The sequence below is a fragment of the Pieris napi genome, chromosome Z (genome assembly GCF_905475465.1).
Source record: "Pieris napi chromosome Z, ilPieNapi1.2, whole genome shotgun sequence".
NCBI lineage: Eukaryota > Metazoa > Arthropoda > Insecta > Lepidoptera > Pieridae > Pieris > Pieris napi.
In genome coordinates this window covers 4,899,655-4,913,058 of record NC_062259.1, presented here as the reverse complement: position 1 = coordinate 4,913,058, position 13,404 = coordinate 4,899,655, and the positions used below count along the sequence as shown (strand labels likewise).

At 32.8% G+C, this 13,404-nt stretch overlaps 1 long non-coding RNA gene across 1 annotated transcript; it reads left to right on the top strand.

Moving 5' to 3' along the window:
• Nucleotides 1–3,148: 3,148 nt before the first annotated feature.
• Nucleotides 3,149–7,842, top strand: LOC125062783. Its single transcript, XR_007119329.1, has 3 exons — nt 3,149–3,305; nt 6,739–6,910; nt 7,238–7,842. It is a non-coding gene; the product is annotated as an uncharacterized LOC125062783 (long non-coding RNA).
• Nucleotides 7,843–13,404: the final 5,562 nt, after the last annotated feature.

Sequence of the window (13,404 nt, the reverse complement as noted above, 5' to 3'; positions counted from 1 at the left end):
AGATTATTACAGAATTTCATTAATTGTAATAGAATTATTAGTATTACTATCATTGTTATCGTTATTATATATTTTTGTTACTAATGGCTTCGAATCTCTTCGGATCAACCGTGGTAGGGACATGAAAAAGATGGCGCGTAACCGAAAAATGTGACAAATGTGTGTACATTTTTTTCCAACGCTGATAAAGAAGTTTGACTTCAAAAAGCAACATGGCTCGTAACCTGCTACAAAATTTCTCCCATACGTCGATAAAGAAGTTTCACTTCAAAAGATGGCGCGTAACGGAAAAATGTGACGCGTAACGAAAAAATGTTACACTAAATTTTTTTCCAACCCCGATAAAGAAGTTTCACTTCAATACATGTTAAATTTTATGAAAATCTAAATATGCTTCGCACTTATCGCTCAAATCGATTGTAACGCGATATTGTATAGCCAACAGCCTTCATGGTTAAATAAACATATACTATTCAATTCGAACGTAATAATTATAACATTAGTATGTATTTCTCTGTTACTTGTTTTAATTGACAGGTACAGTAAATGACATGTTTAGAAATTAGTGCGTCAGACTTTGCTTTAATGTTAGATGATGAATTGAATATCCGTCTGAGAAGTGTTCTAGAGATTGAAAGGTGTATATTTAATCGGTTGTGAACGTCATATGTATAACATCTGACGTTCAAAGCAAGGAAATGAAGCTTTAGAATATTTTAAAGCAGCCCTGCGATTCTGTAACTCACTTTTCGAACTCACACAGCGGTTTTCGCATCGGCGGTCGCTCTCAAATCAGTCGTGAAGCAGTCATTTTATGATTTGGAATTCTGATAAACAATAAAATACAAGCTCCCACCTTTTCAGAATGGCCGTTATCTAAGGGCCGTAATGTAGCGTTGGGTGACGTCACCCATACGTTGTCTATAATTAACATCGGAGTAGGTTTCCTTGAGAACGTTGAGTATCACCGTAACGTCAAATTGCGGTGCTGCCATTTGCATGACGGTCGTCATAGCGTCATAACGGCACCGCTTTTCTAGGAAAACGTAGCTTTAGTTCAACGTATTTCGCGTGTAGCGGTGCCCATATTTAATTAATACAATGAGTGGAAACGTGACTTGGACGAGCGAAAATGATAGTTTTTTTTGCATTATGTTAAAAAGTAAAGACGGCCGTTATTAACAACTGTAAACTGACGGCCGTTAGTTAACGGTACCGCTAACATCACCGCACCGCACCGCACCGTTTTAGTTTAAGAATCGATAATTTCTATTTCACTTCATGACCAAATTGTGAATCAAAATCGAATAATAATTTTATTTCATGGTGTATATAACCATTGTTAAAAGGCCGGCCATAGGCTTATCACTTAAAATCAGATGAGCCTCCATCCAGTTAGCCGCCTCTTCCGGTAAATGAAAACAAAACTGTTGTTTGATTTTAGTATTAACCTTTGTGAACTAGATAATTACTGACGAATTGGATCAAATATTTAGATTTCCATTTTACTTTAAACCACGGCGTAATCCAGCCTTGTACCAGAATTAAAGAGTTAAAATTAATTGTTACAAAATAGACTGCTACAGAAACTATCGCTAGACTCCTAATTATTGAGGAAAATGACTTTATGTCTCTCTGTTTACTGTCCAAAGCCGAACCATTTAGTAAAAGAAGAATGTTTCCAGAAGCCAATAAATAGTATGAATCTGTTAAAAGTAATTTATTTCTTAAGTTAATGGTGCAGGAAGCATCATCAGTGTCCTGTCCTTGGCTATATACTGAGCCGCAGGCTACGTCAATCGTACATTATTCCCGTTAACGAATCAGTATCTGTAAACAAGTTGTATAATATGTCGACGTGACAAAACGTTTATTTTTGAATGTATCCTCATTCTAGGTGATTATTCTCTCGGCCAAAGAAACAATTGTTAACTCTTTCGCCAATTGGAAACAGTCGAGATTGTGTGACAGTTATAAATTGAAATACATAAATATTCTAGTCAGAGTGCTGGGAAGCGCCAAAATGATTGACTGGTACATTCAAGATACGAGTTCTGTGTACCTTCAAATTACGAATCCATGCGTATACCTTTGCACATTTCTTCGAGTCTCTTTTTTTTGGGCAGTTGATAAGAAAAAGGTAATTGTTCTAATTAATATCTATAATTTTGGCTCTTCAGTCAGTATGAGGATCGCAATGAGAATAGACTGCAATTATTTTTATGTCATATTATATTTACGCTGAGATAGATTAAATTAGATTTTACTGATTGTAATAAGAGGTTATTTCTACATATAAAGCTTACGTTTATGATTATGAGTATAATTTAATATTAGATAATGTGTAATGTTGATATACGAAATAAATAACATTATTATTTATTTCCAACACAAATATTCAGTATTTAAAATATTATTAACCGTACCATATTCTTAACATAAAAATGTATAAAAGAAAATAAAACAAATTTAAAAAGTTTGTTCCCTGTGGCAGTGTACCTTTAATGCTGGCAGTAATTCCTCGCTGTATTACGATACTTATTCATTGAGCTAGGAAAGCACCAGCTCCACCGGGGTCACCAGTTTTATCTACCAGGCGCACAACTTAAATCTTTAATGAGCGCCTTGAACCCCACGGCCCAAGAGTTTCTACTCTAAAGGGATCATAATCAAAGTTGGAGGATTTATATTGGATTTATCTTAATATATATAAATCTCGTGTCACAATGTTTGTCCTCAATGGACTCCTAAACTACCGAACCGATATCAATCAAATTTGCACACCGTGTGTAGTTTGATCCAACTTAAAAGATAGGGTAGTTTAAATCTCAAATTATAGTCGCAATATTATTTTATTGCAAAATATTTGTTTATTATTTGATACAATTCTAACAGATGGCGCTGTGTTATAAGTATCAACGTTTCACATAAGCTGTCATCTACCTTTAACATAAGTTCTCCTACCGTTTCCCTTGAATAGTTTACTACTATGTAATATAACAAAAACCTTAGCCACAGCAACGCTTGGCCGAGTCTGCTAGTTTATTTATAAATATAAAAACCCAGTGCGTACAAACTTTAGGGTTTTAAATGAAAAATATTTACTCGTAAATAAAGTAGTAAAACAATGCATAAAATATGAAAATAAAACGCTTAGTGTATAATAATAATGTTCCAGCATAATATTTTAAGCATTCTGTGTTACGGCCAATATTTTATATCAACAATTCAGTTTTACATTAATACGGAAAACGAAACAACACTCGATGGACAAAGTTTTATTAAAAATATTATTAATGGGAAAGGTAAAACTATTTTAAAATCGAAATAATATCTATATATATATAAATGAAACCCGTTTTCCGTTGTCACGACATAACATGAAAACGGCTTGACCGATTTGTCTGATTCTTTTTTTATAATATTCCTTGAAGTACGAGGATGGTTCTTTCGGAGAGAAAAATTTAAAAAAATTGAGTGAAAAAGTCTAAAAACAACACTTTTCTATATCCCCATACAAAATATTCGTAATAATATTTAACCGCAATTTGAACTTTAATACCATATCATAAAGTTCAAGTGTTAGTGGAGGGGTTCCGGGAAGGTAAATTTTTATTTTTTGACATAATGTATTTGTTGTATTATCAACTTTTTTTTTATCTTACTAGCTAGACCGGTGTCCTGAATAGCAGAATAAGTTTTAAAAAAAAATAAAGAAGGCGTCGACTGTTAGGCGGTACGATGTTCGCCAGGCCAGCTAGTTTAATATAAATACATAAAGAATTTCACTAAATGAGTGTCACAAATCTGTGACATTCATAAAAGTATACAAAAACTTTTACTTGATTGCACAATTGCACATACACAACTGCTATAAATGAGAGCAACCCAAGTGTTCTCCAAGAACTCGGGTACTTAGGGGATATGTGCGACGACGAAGGCCAAGGTTGTTTGCGATACCAAGAGCTAGAACCAGTCTGTTGCACAGATCCCCGCTAACAATGGTAGGGGAGCCCAAGAGGGGATTTCGGGATTTACTAAAGCGCGGCAGATTAATATATAGGGGGATACCTTGTACCCGGCTAAGTACCTCCACAAAATATGAGGCCCATATATAAGGCCGCACGTGAAGGAGACAGGATCAGTTTAGTAAAAAAAAATTGACCATCAGAAATTCCCGAGCGCGTCAGATTAAGGTAGGGTGAGTTAATTACATCCTAAAAAGTGTATATTCCACTAATCTGACAATTTGAGAGTGACGGAAAAAAAGGGGAGGGCAACAAAGTTGTAAAAAAAAAACGTCATCTCGACATTCTCGAGCGTAGCTAATTTTTTTTTTATTTTGAAGGAAATAATTCAAGAATAATGAAAAATATATAATCTGACGATTTCCGCAAGCCGAAATAACAAAAATTCGTCGATAAAGTTAAATGCGTGCAGCTGCGTGATGCCTACATTTCCTTAAACCGATCGGAATCTACTAAACGGCGTTCTAAATATTTCCCTCAAAATTACATTTCCTGTGAATTTGAACCGATTTGGACCGATAGATTTTGAGAAATTTTGAAAAATCTTAAAAAAATAAGAAATATTTTTTTTAAAGTGGTTTCTTTATCGATCAACTTCCAAAACTAATCCGCCTTTGAGCTTGAAAAACCACGTCGATCGCCACCAAGCTGGTCAAAAGCGGTTGATTCGTTCGAGAGATATCGTACACGAAAGAAACCCGAAAAAGTGTTTTTTCGGGATTACTCCGAAATTTGTGGTTCGATCAATTAAAATTTCAAAGTGACTTATGAGGATGATAAAACTGCGTCGAATGCCGCCAACCGCGTGAAAATTGCTTGATCCATTCAAAAGTTATTGCGGTTTGAAAATTCCAAAAATAGTGTTCTATGAAACTTCTATCAGACTTTCGAGCTGGGAGAGCTCAAATGCATAGAAATGTTATTTCTTTGAACTCAGCGAGCTCAAAATATCAATTTTAAGCGCCCAGGAATGGAATTAGCGGGAAGTTGCAGGGATGGCCCTTTAGGTGAACCGTTTTTCTATTTTTTTTTTGGCAGATCAGGCGAATCCCTCTAGATAATCGTCAGATTATGAGACAGTACGTTTAGAACATAAAGATGAACCACATATATCTTAATCTGACGCGCTTGAGTATTTCAAAATTGCGTTTTTTTTTTGCAAATTAAGAAAATGGCTATGGGTTTGCGTCCCATCGAAATCGTCAGATTAGTGAATGAGAGCTTTTTTTTGGTGCACTTAACACTCCCTTAGAAAATCTGACGCGCTCGATAAAAAATTTTTTTTTTTAATTTTCAACCCTTAAATACAACCACCCGCATCATGCAAACGATCAGATTAACATACGTACATTATTAAAAATACGTAGGGCATAGATGCTATCAATATCTGACGCGCTCGAGGATGTCCATGCAACAGTTTTTTTTTACATATTTAACTATCTATAGCCGCTTCCCCCACCGATGAAAAGGAATTTATCATATAACATTTTTTTCTTCTTTTTATCTAAGCTTTGCATCCCAATAGGTCTCTACCACGCTCGAGTAAATCCCCATTTAGCATCGTGGGCTCCCCTACCACAATGACGTTGCGCTTACTGAATGCTGACTCCGACACTATCGACATCTTTATGTGTTTGCAGAGTGACTTCAAAGAAACGATATTATGTGTCTTATTATATTTCATTTTCGACATTATCGTATCGGTTTAGTACTGTAAGAATAGTGTGTGTATTTTTAGTATTTTAAAGTAACTATAGGATTGTATAACATTATCCGGTAGAAAATAATACGACTCACATACTCATCATAGAAATCTAGATAAAATTATGACGCTTGGATGTAAAACTTGTAGATCCAACTACTTCCAAGGGCGTATTATTCTTCACTGCGCCTTATAAAATCTGCGCTGGAGGCTGTAAAAATGAACAAAACTTTCATATGGTATTTCCACTATATGTAGGAAAATCTGCAAATAAGAGATATAAAGAGATATATTCGAGGGACTATAAGAATATTTATTCAGGCCGCTCTGAAGCGCCGTTCAAGAAGTCGACTACCAGGAAAATATGGACGCTACCCTCCGAGTGTCCTAATATTACATCTACAGCTAAGAGTAAAGAGGCCACCTCAGATTATCTTAGTGAAGAATTCGATGTGAAACCTCCTTCCGTCAGACCAGACTGTCCCGTCAGAATAAGTAGAGTCCATTTTGGTAGGACGTCAAAAGTTATGAGTATTTTTAAAAGACATAAATATTAGTTTCTTCAAGGATTTCGTAATTAAAATGTATTGAAAGATACCAATAAAATATTTTATTAATATTGATTATTTATACATCCTTATATTACAAACTTATGTGTGTGTCAATAGGAATAGGTGTATTGTCTTTGATTTACATAACCTTTACACATTTAAAGAAAAAAGTTTGTAACCGGATTGAAGTTATGTATTATTATAAATTTACAACTATTTAAAATTATGTTAAATAGTTATAAATTCTTCTCAAACTTCAATCCGGTTAAAAAGTTTTTTCTTTAAAGGAATAGATGTATTAATTTGTTGGTAAGCTTAATGACACACCGGAATAGTGATTCAACTGAAATTAATAATGTACTGTGCGTAATAAATATCAAAGTCTTTAGATATCCATCCAAACCTCTCCTCTCAAATGTGAATGAATCATTATTTTCATTTAGATTTTATATTTTAGATTCATATGCTATCAGTGATATTTATCTCTGGTACTTTGGCGAATGTTTCTCTTAGAAGAGGCGTCTCCATGACCACTGTAGGAGTAACAAGAAGCGGTTTTATTCGTAGACATGGAACTAATATGGATTTGGATCATGATCTTCTAGAATGCAAATGTCCACCAAATAATGGTACATAAAAAATATGAATTTATATTTGTCCTATAAAATATCGAATTAATTTAAGCGCAAGCTTCGTTTGATAAATTCATGTGGTTTGTGGATTCAATGGTGGAAATTCATGTGTAGTAAACAAAGCTGTTTGTGCTAAATTGTTCGCATAACTAAATAATGTAATGCACCAATAAATTGAACACGGTGTGATAAACTATAAAAATTAAATGGTAGGTAAAACAAGTTCTGCCCATGGGACAATAATTCATATACTAATAAATTGTCTCTTAGTAAATTATTCCGATGAATGTATAATATATCTGTTTTAACGTTTTCTAATTCTAGAGTGCAAGATAGAGTATAAATTAGACAAAAATGCCTTACATCTTCAACATCTACGTGGTATAGTAAAGGATCATGACCTCCGAAGGTTTTATAAAGAAAACAACGAGTCAATCGTTGTAAGACGAAGACGCAATAGTGGTAATACGTGTTGCTGTCCAATAGTAGTAGCAAAAGTACCAGCTTTTATAACGGAAAAAAGGTTTAAGGATGTCATAAAACGTTTTGAAAATAATAAAATCTCAGAGTCTAAATGAATAAATTACTTTATTAAATATGCTGTGTAGACGAAAGGCGAAACCATGCGTTTGATTGCATTTAGACCAACGGACAAAATATCACGCGTGTTGTGAACACTGTTGACCTAGTGGCTTCAGCGTACAACTCTCATCCTTGAGGTCGTAGGTTCGATCCCCGGCTGTGCACAAATGGACCTTCTGTCTTTATGTGCATTTAACATTCTCTCGAACGCTGAAGGAAACCGGCTTGCCTTAGACCCAAAAAGTCAACGGCATGTGTTAAGCACAGAAAGCTGATCACCTACTTGCCTATTGGAATGACAAATTATAATTAAACAGATACAGGAGACCCAGATTGTAGCCCCACTAGTTTTTATATTGTCTACGCGTTGGACTAAAAATTTGGACAAATTACAATCAATGATGCCGTCTTTTGTTTCAAAGCATTATATATTAAAAAAAACAGTTGAACATCAATTTGGTTTGCCATTAAAAGCTCCAGTATAAAATAATACTGCAAAGACATTTTTTTTATTATTTGTAAATATTCACTTGTCTGATAAATGTCATCCCATAACGTTGTTTCCATTGCATAAAGCTTAACCAGTATTTCCGTTTGTAATACTCGCTGGAATTCAAAATACTAAAATGCTCCTGAAGAATCTTTTTAATAAGTTATTAAACTCGAGATGTACTGCTCGAGGTTTGCACTCATCAACAAGCACTGCATCCATTAAATTTATTTACGTTTAAATATTTTATTAACAAATTTAAGTAGTACTTAACTAAGAGCGTCAAATTAGCTTGAGGAGAGAACAGTTTCATACTTTGAATTCGGAACATCCACCTAAGTACTTAGTCATCAAACTCAAGTCTTCTCCTTCTAAGACTTTTTCCGATACTTATGACAGCCTAATAAAGAGTAACAAACTCTCTCCCTATATTATAAAAACAAATATGCACTATATGAAAATAGTACCAAAAGTACCAGCATATAAAATGAAAAAAAAAATGTTCAAGAAATAATTTAAAAACTTAGATTAAGTAGTTGCGAAACTAAGCGATTTAATTTCCCTTTATGCTGCACCTGATTTAAGAAAAGAACGTACCAATTTTTAAAACGGTATTGGGACAGTCTGCTCTATAAAAAACGCCAAAACCTCGATCGTGTGCCGTGTATAAAGTTGAATATGGGTTCAAAGTTCTTTTCGTGCATTGTACAGAATTTAACATTTCACGCGAGTTTTATGTAAAAAATTCAAGCATCGTCAAAAGGAACGTACACGAGAATACATTTTATGGACAAGTAACTCGTATTTACATACATTTCCAGAAATTTTACCACTAGAACGTTAAGGATGAAATGCAATAACGACATTGCACAGAGATACAGACGTGACATTTAATGAACATTGCTAGAAAACTATTTTAATAAAAGTGAATACAAATTGATTCAACTTAGCTCAGTGGGTTAGTTGTATACTGAAGAATGTTTATAGAAATACCATCTAAGTAGATTCATGACAATATTAACAGAATGATTAGGATCTACAATTCCGAAAACCAACTATTTTCTTAAGTTTACCACTTTATTCTTAACAACTATCAATAATATTTCAACCGAATTGTTCCCGTCTCTTTCTGAAATTGTGATTACAAAAAATCATTTATTCAAAACGGACATAAGTATGAAAATTTAAATATACAGTAAACTATGCCTTGGAAAGGGAAATGCGCTCATCATCACCACATGGCAATGGTGATGATTTAAACTTGATGAAAATATTTTTTTTCTAAATCAGCGTTGTTAAGTAATCTTTCATTTGAAACATTGTTATTTTTTAAAGAGTTGTTCGTTTTAGTCCGAGAGTAACTAATTCGATTCTATCGAAATAATTATCAGATCCGAAGGCATGCACAAAGAATCATTAACCTACTTATAATTATAAGTTCATACGTCTACAAACTATAACTAGAGTTTGTTTTGAAGTAATTCAAAGAAATTGCTTTCTTTTTATTAATCTTTATCGTATGACATGCATCTTTTGTGCCTACCACTCGAAACATTATGCCCGCTTTCGACTGCGTAAGTGTTGAGCGAGAAATAGTTGACCGGCAGAACGGAGTTAGAACGCCGGATGTCGAAACTAGGAAGCCAAGACGATGATACCCAAGTCTATGACTATAAAATAGAATCAGTCTAAATAGAACTATGTACTATATCTATTGATATTGAGAAAGAGTTGAAAGTCTACGCCGATGAGTAAAACTAATGATGGTAATTCATAATAGAAAGACCTTTGGTCGAACTATGATTATTAGGGCTAATTTTATTTATATGGTTAATACAGGAAGTAAGTGAACAATAGCCACATATCCGATAAAAAATGGAAATTTTAATAGCAAATAAAACTTAACAGTAATATTTATATTGTTCGTGTGTTACTCAAAATATTACCTCAAACGCAATTGTTTTGATATAAAAATATTCGAATGAAAATGAATTTCATTTTACGATGCGCTGTGTTATTTTGTATGATCAGAGAAAGTATAAACACAGGGAAAGACTCTAAAGGTAAATATTGATTGACAAAGGTTAAAAAAAGTTAATGAATCGAATTATGTTCAAAATCAAAACAAAAGTATATAGTTATAGTATATAGTTGGATTCGTTTAAACATAGCTCCTTCATCCATGATTGCGGTGACGAAATATTCGACTGCAAATTGATTGTGTATTAAAAGTATATTAGAAATTTGTTTAATAATAACTAGCTTAGCTAATTAAAAATTACTCTACCAAAAAGTGACCCTGTATTACAAGTTTTGGCGCATTTAATAGGGATTCTGAAAAGTTATTACACATGGCCATGAGTCGTTCTAATATCTTTCTAGGACGAAAAAACAACAGTAAGGTTGTCAGTGCTAGAAAATTAAATACTCGTATTAATGTTCGTTACATTAATATATAATTTTCTTAATAGAAGTGTATGTATGTATGTAGCGAAATATTATTTGTTGGAAAGATATGAGAATTGTATTTGTAATACTAATAAACAACATATTTTCAGTCCTTCGTATTCTTTATAATTATGCAAAATTGTATCCTTTGAGACAAAAGAATTTCATAGTTCTAATTATATTTAAATGACATATTTGTGAAATAATTTTATAAAATATTCTTTGTAAATTATTGTTTTATTATAAACATGATAACACTATTTCTACTGAATAATAAAATTATGAAAAATGTTTTTCAGGTTTTATATCAAAACTACAGAGAATGTTTTAAACTATTAGAATAACTATAATTATTTTAATTTCAGAAGATTGCACTAATAGGCCGCCGATGATTCTTGTTCCTGTTTTCATTAAACTATACAGATACCCACAATTGTTGAATAGAACAAACAAACGGGTATCCAAACGAAACCATATTTAAATTACTTTTGGATAAAATTATATTATAAAGATTTAAGGAAATTTCTCATTAAAATTATTTAGAAAATAAAGGGCTTCAGTGAGATTACTTTCCTGTTATCTGTAAATTACGCGTTATAATTCTTAGTAAGCAGCCTCAAAAAATGTATTCAGACTCAGTAGGGGTGCAATTAAAATAAAATCAAGATCCTCTTATTTACTTCAAGGTGACACATAATATATGACACTTATATCAAAGTATTTTTTCTATGTCCTTGTAATTAAAATGATGCTAATCCGTTCGTCGTTGATTTTTATCCAGACTAAGTGCGCCAAGGTTTTACGTGAAATTCAATATAAGTAACTTATTTTTTTAAATAGCGGATTGTGTTAAAAAGTTTTTACTACATACTTTTTTACTTAAAAAAAAAATTCTTCTAGTATATCTGTGTGGTAACCACATGAGTCCTTTAAGTATTTTACATCATATTAGAACAAATTGATTAAGTGAGCTATTGAGGAGGTTGTGTTACTGTTATATAGACTATAGTATATTTATATATAGTGTGGTGAAGGGTATGAACCCTAAGTATGGAAGAAATCATAAACCAAAACTTTACTTAACTAAAAGAACCAAATCTCTTTTATTTATGAAAATAAATCCTCCGGGATCAGGTAAATTAAAATCTGAAAATAGCATTCCATCTATACGACATGGTGAAGTTTAAAATATATTATAATTTAATGATATATAAATTTATAAAAAAATATAGTAATATTCACTTACTACATAAACTAAAAATATACTCAAGGACGGCCCTAGAGTAAAAAAGTTCCACCAATACAGCTACTGATAATACACAACGATTAAACGTTCACAAACCTGCACGAATACGCTTTGTGTTACTTTAGCGGAAGGTAATTTAAATCTAAGGTAAAATCATTGAAAAAATTTAAAATATTTCCCTTCTATCTCTTGTCACTTTCTTCTATAACCCTTTAGTTTCAGATCTTTATCGTGTAATAATTCTCTATAACCGTAGACTAAATTTATCTTATATTTCAGTATGTTCGTAAAAATCATCACGTTGCTGTGGCTTTTCAAAATAAAACGCGCCTCAATTGCTGGCGTGACATACATGGATGATTTTGATTTCGAACAGAGGTACAGAAACTTGCACGAGTGTGACCCATTTTATTGGCATCCGTTGCATTTGCCAGAAGAATGTGCGGATATGTTCGCAAAATTGATACGCTCGAGAATAAAGACACCCTACCGTATCGTCACCGAAAAGGAACCTTTTATAGAATACGAGCGGTTTTACAATTCCCAATTTGATTATAATACTCTACCAGTCGTAGACCATTCTCTACCAGACGATTACGGTGTGGTATATCCTATGGAAACTGTGCAACTTTATAAAAGACCGCGAAATCCAATGGATAAATTATTGGATATGCTTAAGCGGGATGTACAAAATATACCAAGTGCTGCTAGAATAGCCACTATACCCTACTTTGGCGGTGTTGCATTGTACAAGCAGCCTGTATCATGGAAGACTGAGGCTATGATCAAGCAGCTATCGCAAGCGTATGCGAAAGCAGCTTATAATAAATAGTATAATCATACATTAACTATATAATAATAAAATTTGATAAAGTAGACTTGACTGTAATTTTTATATATATATACGTTATATGTTTCGGTATATTTTTTTTAAATAAATATTCTGGTGTATATTTTGTTTTTAATTATATTCCGCTATTTTGATGTTCCATGAAACTCAAAACAAATAAATTTTAACGATTAATATATTATCACATTTGTTTTTATATATCGTATATCTTCAAATCCTTATTAGTAAACTAGGTTAGACTTAAATTACTTATTAGTCTTAAGTTAGATTGTAATGTTCCATGATGTCTTAGTAAAGACACATGTAAAAAAAAAGTACTATAACGAAAAAATAAATAAAATAAATAATAATAATAATAATATAAATTACCGAAGTACTGTTGTTTAACTGTTTTTTTTTTGTATTTATTGATTAACGTCATATTATGTCTAATGCATATTGTATATGTCTGAAATCTCAAAACAGTGCTGCCCTGCTATTCTGTAACTCACTTTTAGTCATTTGGCATTCTGATAAATATTAAACTACAAGCTCCCACCTTTTTAGAATGCCAAATCATAAAATGACTGCTTCACGACTGATTTGAGAGCGACCGCCGATGCGAAAACCGCTGTGTGAGTTCGAAAAGTGAGATACAGAATCGCAAGGCTGATATTAGAAGTAACAAAATCAACATGCTTACTAACGACTGAATCAATCGAAATTTATTAATCGTCAACACTTAACTCTTTAAATTATTTAATATTCGACTCTCAATGCCAGAGGGCTCGCGAGTGCGTTACCAGCCTTTTAAGACCCTAATTGCTACACTCTTTTCCTGAAGGACCCTTAGTCGAAATGATTCAGAAATAGAGACTGAGAGTAGGCAGCTAGTT